Source organism: Semicossyphus pulcher, unplaced genomic scaffold (assembly GCF_022749685.1).
Source record: "Semicossyphus pulcher isolate SPU_LCO1_2020_fin unplaced genomic scaffold, fSemPul1.0.p SCAF_4, whole genome shotgun sequence".
In the NCBI taxonomy this organism is placed as follows: Eukaryota; Metazoa; Chordata; class Actinopteri; order Labriformes; family Labridae; genus Semicossyphus; species Semicossyphus pulcher.
Genome location: NW_027211715.1, coordinates 2492832 through 2498831, shown reverse-complemented (window position 1 = coordinate 2498831; position 6000 = coordinate 2492832).

Below are 6000 nucleotides of genomic sequence, written 5' to 3'. Positions count from 1 at the left end.
ACGAGAAAGGAGCAAAGCAAATATCATGTGGTCTCCTCCTCTCAAAAACAAATAGAAATCAAATCACAAAAAAAGCAGTTTAGAATAAAGAATCTGTTTCTCCTACGCTCTTTTTTTTGGCTGACACAGGCAGTCACGAGGGGCTGCTAGCCGAGCTGTTGCTAGCTTGTTTCTAGGTGCTCTGCTCGTTTCTTCTCCAAAAGTACTCCTCTTCAAAAGAATTGGAAATAGGGATTAAAACCAGTTAAAACACTAGATAAATCAGTTTCACATTAAACATTTTGTTCAACAAAGGAGGGCTGCGAGCTGAGCTGCCGTTAGTTTGATTTAAGGTCCTCAGCTTGTAGGCTATGATTCCTGTAATGTTTACCACTACAGAAGTTTTTACCAACAGCCGAATTATCTGAAGAGGTCCCCTCCTGTCCAAAACAAAAGGACACTGTGATTAAAAAGGTTAAAACACAGATTAAAGCAGTTTCATGTTAAAAATCACTGTTTCTTGTGTGGTTTTTGGCAGGGCTTGAGGGGTTGCTAGCTGAGCGGCTGCTAGCTTGTTTCTAGGTGCTCTGCTCATATTAAGGACAGGGTTCTTTCTCCAGAAGAATCAGAAACAGGGATTAAAACCAGTCAAAACACTAAATAAAGCAGTTTCAGATTAAAAAGCAGTATTTGTTTAACGCTCTTTGAGAGAGAGAGGAAGGGCTGTGAGCTGAGCTGCCGCTAGCTTGATAAGGTCCTCAGCTTGCATTCAGGCTATGATTCCTTCAGTGTTTATAGCTCATGAGGTTTCTAACAACAGCTGAATTATCTGAAGAGGTCCCCTCCTCTCCCACACGAATGGACATTGTAATCAAACAATAAAACACTGAATAAAGCAGTTTCATGTTAAAAATCTTCTGTAGTTTTTGGCAAGGCTTGGGGGGCTGCTAGCCGTGCTGCTGCTAAATGTAGCTCTTTACCTGACTAAAATCTCTCATTAGCCTAAATGATAGTTAGAAACACTGATGAGGTGAGTTTGGTACAGCCCAGTCATTCTCCTCCATGATTGTGGATCTTTTTATTGATTGAATCACCCTTCAACGGTTCGGTCAATGAGTCACTGCATGTTGAAAGGCGTCTGTATCTCGGAGATGCTTTCTGTGGCCCAGAGAGGCCGTTAAACACATCTGGAGTGGAGCAGGATGCAGGTTTTTGCACAGGAGGAACTCACAATTTATGACAAGTGGGACAAACAGAGGTAAGAGAAAGACAGAGAGTGATGACTGTGGCTCCGCACATCAGTACAATATATTCTGTGAATAATTGTAAGCTCCGCACATGCACAAACCAGACCCCACCCTCTTTATTCCCCTTCTGAGCCCTGCTGGAACACCCCAGGGTGATTTCCCTGGCACTATATCGAGTGTGTGAGGTCATAGCGCGGGCTGGCTGCAGGCTTCAGCCCAATGACTGAGGAGCAAGCAGGCGTGACTGCCGATCTCCTCCTCGAGCTCCAGTGAGATCAGACATCAAGTGACCGCATCCTCTGCCAGCGATAGCACGCACTAATACTTCCTTCCTTTCTCTATGACGAATATCATATCAAATAATGAAATACGACTTTGGACGTTGTTTTTCCCAGAGCAGAGATTTGTCCAGACTGTTTCCTCTTCCTGCTGCAATCTGCTGCACATCTGGGCGATCACATGAGATGGTCGATAAATAATGATAAGTCAGAGTCAAAAGATTTGAGTTACTATATTATGAGTCAAGGTGATGATAGTGTTAATGAACTTGTTATTTTCCAACATCAGCAGATATTAGGGTAAAATGGCTGCATCCCAATTCACCCATAGACTGTATTAAAAGATGGCTGACTAGTTCTTATCATGCCGATTTATGTCCAAGTGTTATTTTTTCTGACAAGTTAACTTTTAATTAGTTATTTGATGCTATAAAAAGGGGGTGTGACCTCATGATTGACAGCTCTGTTGACAAATGGGGCTTCTGCAGCGTTCTGTTCCCGAGTAGCAGAGTAGAGGAGGAACAGCGAGAGGAGACGTAACTAACACTAACACTACAGTCATTGAACTTTCCATAAGCGTGAATATCTGCTTCAGACCGACACAAGAAGCTGTTCTGCTGTTATTAGCAGAAGCGACAGGACATCCAGCCGATCTCTACTGCGCAGTCTCTGGCTCAAAATAAATTCACCAGCGCAAGATGGCAGCGCGCGTCTCTGTGGTATTTTGGCTTCACTGTATTTTGAGAGTAAATGGAGGTGCGTCGTCCATCTATTGCAAACAATAATTGAACTCACCACATAATAACGGCAGCCATTTTGCTCTGACGTCAGTATCAGGGTGGGAAGCTCAAATACAGTTATAATGTCTTCCTGCTGTGTTCCAGTTTGCAAGTGGTGTAAGTATGTAATCCTACAAGTCATTATCATTTTACCTCTTCCCGACTTACAGAGGGACTTTTGGTCATACTTCAAGGTAAAAGTTAATATTAGCTAAGACAACAGGTAGAGGTAGCATTCACCACTTCCTAGCAAACATTTACATTTGAAAATGTGACACAATCATTGGAAAAGGCGTAAATTAAGTCTAAAATTCTAGATCTAAACTTAAAGATGAAACAGTAACGTTAGGTAAGATTTGGTTGAATGCTAACTTTAGCTGCTGTGATGCTAATATGTAATCAAATATCCAGATTTTCATTCATTGTCTTCTGAGTTGCAGATCAAATGGGAACTGATTAATGATAATGACTTTGATATAGTGGACACAGTGTTTGGAAATGATCCTTTTCTTAAGAGATCAGTGGGTTGTGGTTGGCTCTTCAAATGGCCATCCAGAGGGGGTGGAAGAAGAAAACTCCCAGAATGCTTTGCAAAGAAAAGAAGCCCATATTTTTTTAAATAATCATGCAAAAATGTTAAAATCCATTTGATTATCTTACTCTAATGTAGCTGCAAAGGATGGACTGTTATATTGAGCATTTCGGAAAAAAATTTGATTAAAGATATAGACCGAACTGGTGTAATTACTTGTATAAATGGCAATTTGTAAGTGAGTACAGTATCTAATATTCCAGTCCCGTGTATGAAACTTGAATATATGACAAAGCAAGTGCTGTCCATTTCCCTGGTAAAGAGTTGAAGCTCTGTCCCTTGTAGCTCAGCACAGAAAGGCAACTACCCAGTTCAGAGCTCCTTAAATTGGCTGTTGGGCCGAAGTGGAGGAAAATGGAATTGGCTTAAAAGTCTCAATGATCATTTGAAGAGCAGAAAACCTCCAGCTCTGTTCAAACAGTAACATTTTCCTCATGAAACCAGCGAAGGTGATTTGTAACGAGCAGAGCAGACCTGGCCTGGTAATCATGTGCCCTGTGTTTGAGCTTCAAAGCGCAGGGACACAAAAGCAGAGCAGAGAGGGAGGTGATCTGGTTCAGGACTTTCCACAGAATGGATCTCACACGTCATTAAAGCCTCAGAGACTGTCAGGACATTTTCTCAGCTGGATGTGAACCAGTTTTCGAGGCTCTGCTTGGCAAAGAGAACTCTGTTTACATTTCAGATTAAAACCTCTCACAGCTGCTCAGTAGAGATGTCAGTCTGTGCGGTTATAACATGGTTTGCTCTGTGCTGAACTTAACCTGTCCTCAAAAGGGGGGCCTGAGGCTGGATGCTGGAATGCTCCATATAAAATCACATCTGGATGAAGTGATTAATGTGAATAACAGCCCTCCATTTACATTACAGAGCAGCACCGGCAGGGCAGAGTGCCGTGGATGCAGGTGTGAGTTTTGAAGGTTACTGCTCCGCTGGGGCTCGTCACACTTAGCTTAGATTTGATACTCTCACGGAAACAGGCGATCAAACCTGGCGCCAATCGCGTGTTCGACTGGCCTCGACGTTGGAGGGAAAGAATATTAGAGGGAGGGAGAAAGAGCCCTGCAGGATTCAAGACCTGGAATAACAACAGCCTCACAGAGAACATGAACAACTGTTAAATAAATGGAAACTTTTCTCGTGGTTTGACCTCCAGGGTGGCTGGGTCTTTAAATCTTTACAGCTTCACCTTACTTACTGAACATACCATCATGTATGTGTCTGTCACTGTCTTCTGTCTGTTTCTGTCTCTCTGAAAAGACACGATGAGATGAAACTTTCTTTGACGGGGAAATCAGACACAAATTAAAAACGTTTTCTGTAAACAAATAAAAAGAACGTTTAGAAAAAGACCGAACAATTAGAGCACAATATGGACATGTTAAAAGACGGCATTTTCATTTACTTATAATATTATTTGTTTGTGTTTAGTTATGGATTATCAAATGTGTGAATAGATTTGGTTTAGACCTGACCTTTTAACCTCAAGAAATGCAGCATTTCCAACAAACTGTATCAGGTTACACCACTAGATGGCAGCACAGCACTGTTTATTACTTCAGTGAAGGTTACTTTCATACAGTGAAATGCACAGATGTGGTGGAGGCATCCAGAGCCATTTACTGTTGTTATAGTAATGAAAGAAATGTTAGGTTGCCCGAAGAAGTCTTGCATTCAAAGTTTTAGTCAAAGTACAGATGTATACACAGCAACTATCACAAATATAAACACACACAGACGGAGTATTATTATTTAAGCATTTTCACTCAGCTGAGGTGGAACCATTTTAATGTACATTAAATGTTGTTTGGGATATGGTGTTAATCTGTAGACTGGTCCGATGCATACTGTAGATTTTCTCAGAATCAGTCCGACATCTGGGTATTTTTGGCGTACTGTTTACTGTTGGCAAATGTTTGTGCTGTTGCAGCTCTGGGGATGCGAGTTATGATCATTTGGCATTACGGTGGTGCAGCGTTGTTATCTTGAAATAAAAAAGTCAAGATCTAGAGAAAGCAACCAGAAATTAGTTGCAATCACAAGAAAACAGAGTAAATAAATTGTATGGATGCATGTCTGCTTAGGGCTTCCGTACATTGTCACTCTGTGCATCCTAATTTTTCTCCACAAGCACTGTATTGTTCACAGCGGGAGATCAACAACAGTCACGCCTCACACGTGACAGCACAAAATAACACGTGTGCCATGCAAAAGTAAAAAGTATCAAGGACAACGACATTTCTCGTTTTCACTGTGAATATTTTCTGTAGAATATTGAGTCCTTGTGATATTTCTGTTCTTTTTATTGCATTCAGCAGAAACATTTTCTACCTGAGATAAAACTCTTTCAGCTTGTCACTGGTTGGGTTTTTGCAGCTTGTGTCATATCTGTAAGACTTCAGCATCAAAGAAGATTTCATTTTCAACACTAACCTTTGTTATGATGGTTTCTGAGCCTGCAGCCAAACTAGCTTCAAGTTCAGAAAAACTTGGCTGCATGGTCGCAACTGTCACCGGTTTGATTCCAGCTGAAAACATTTGTTGCATCCATCCATTATCTATACCGCTTATCCTGTTCAGGGTCGTGGGAGGGCTGGAGCCTATCCCAGCTGTTATTGGGCGAGAGGCGGGGTTGCACCTGGACTCATCGCCAGTCAATCACAGGGCTGACACATACAGAGACAGACAACCTTTCATGCTCACATTCACACCTACGGGCAATTTTAGGGTCACCAATGAACCTAACGAGCATGTCTTTGGACTGTGGGAGGAATGCACCAACACATGCACGGGGAGAACATGCAAACTCCACACAGAAAGGCCCACTACGTCTGAACCGGGATTTGATCTAGCAACCTTAACGCTTACCACTGAACCACTGTGCAGCCCATATTTGTTGCATGCAAAAACAAACGACTAAAACAAGGCATATGTAAAGTACATGAAGTGACCGCAGTCAATTCACTTTGTAAAGGATGCACAGTAAGTATGTATAATGTCAGTTATGTGATGGAATCAGAATCCATTTTGTTTTGCCAAGTAGGTTTACATACATGCATAAATTTGTCTTGGTGTTTTTGCTGCATATAATTAAATATAATTATATTATTTAATAAAATAATAAA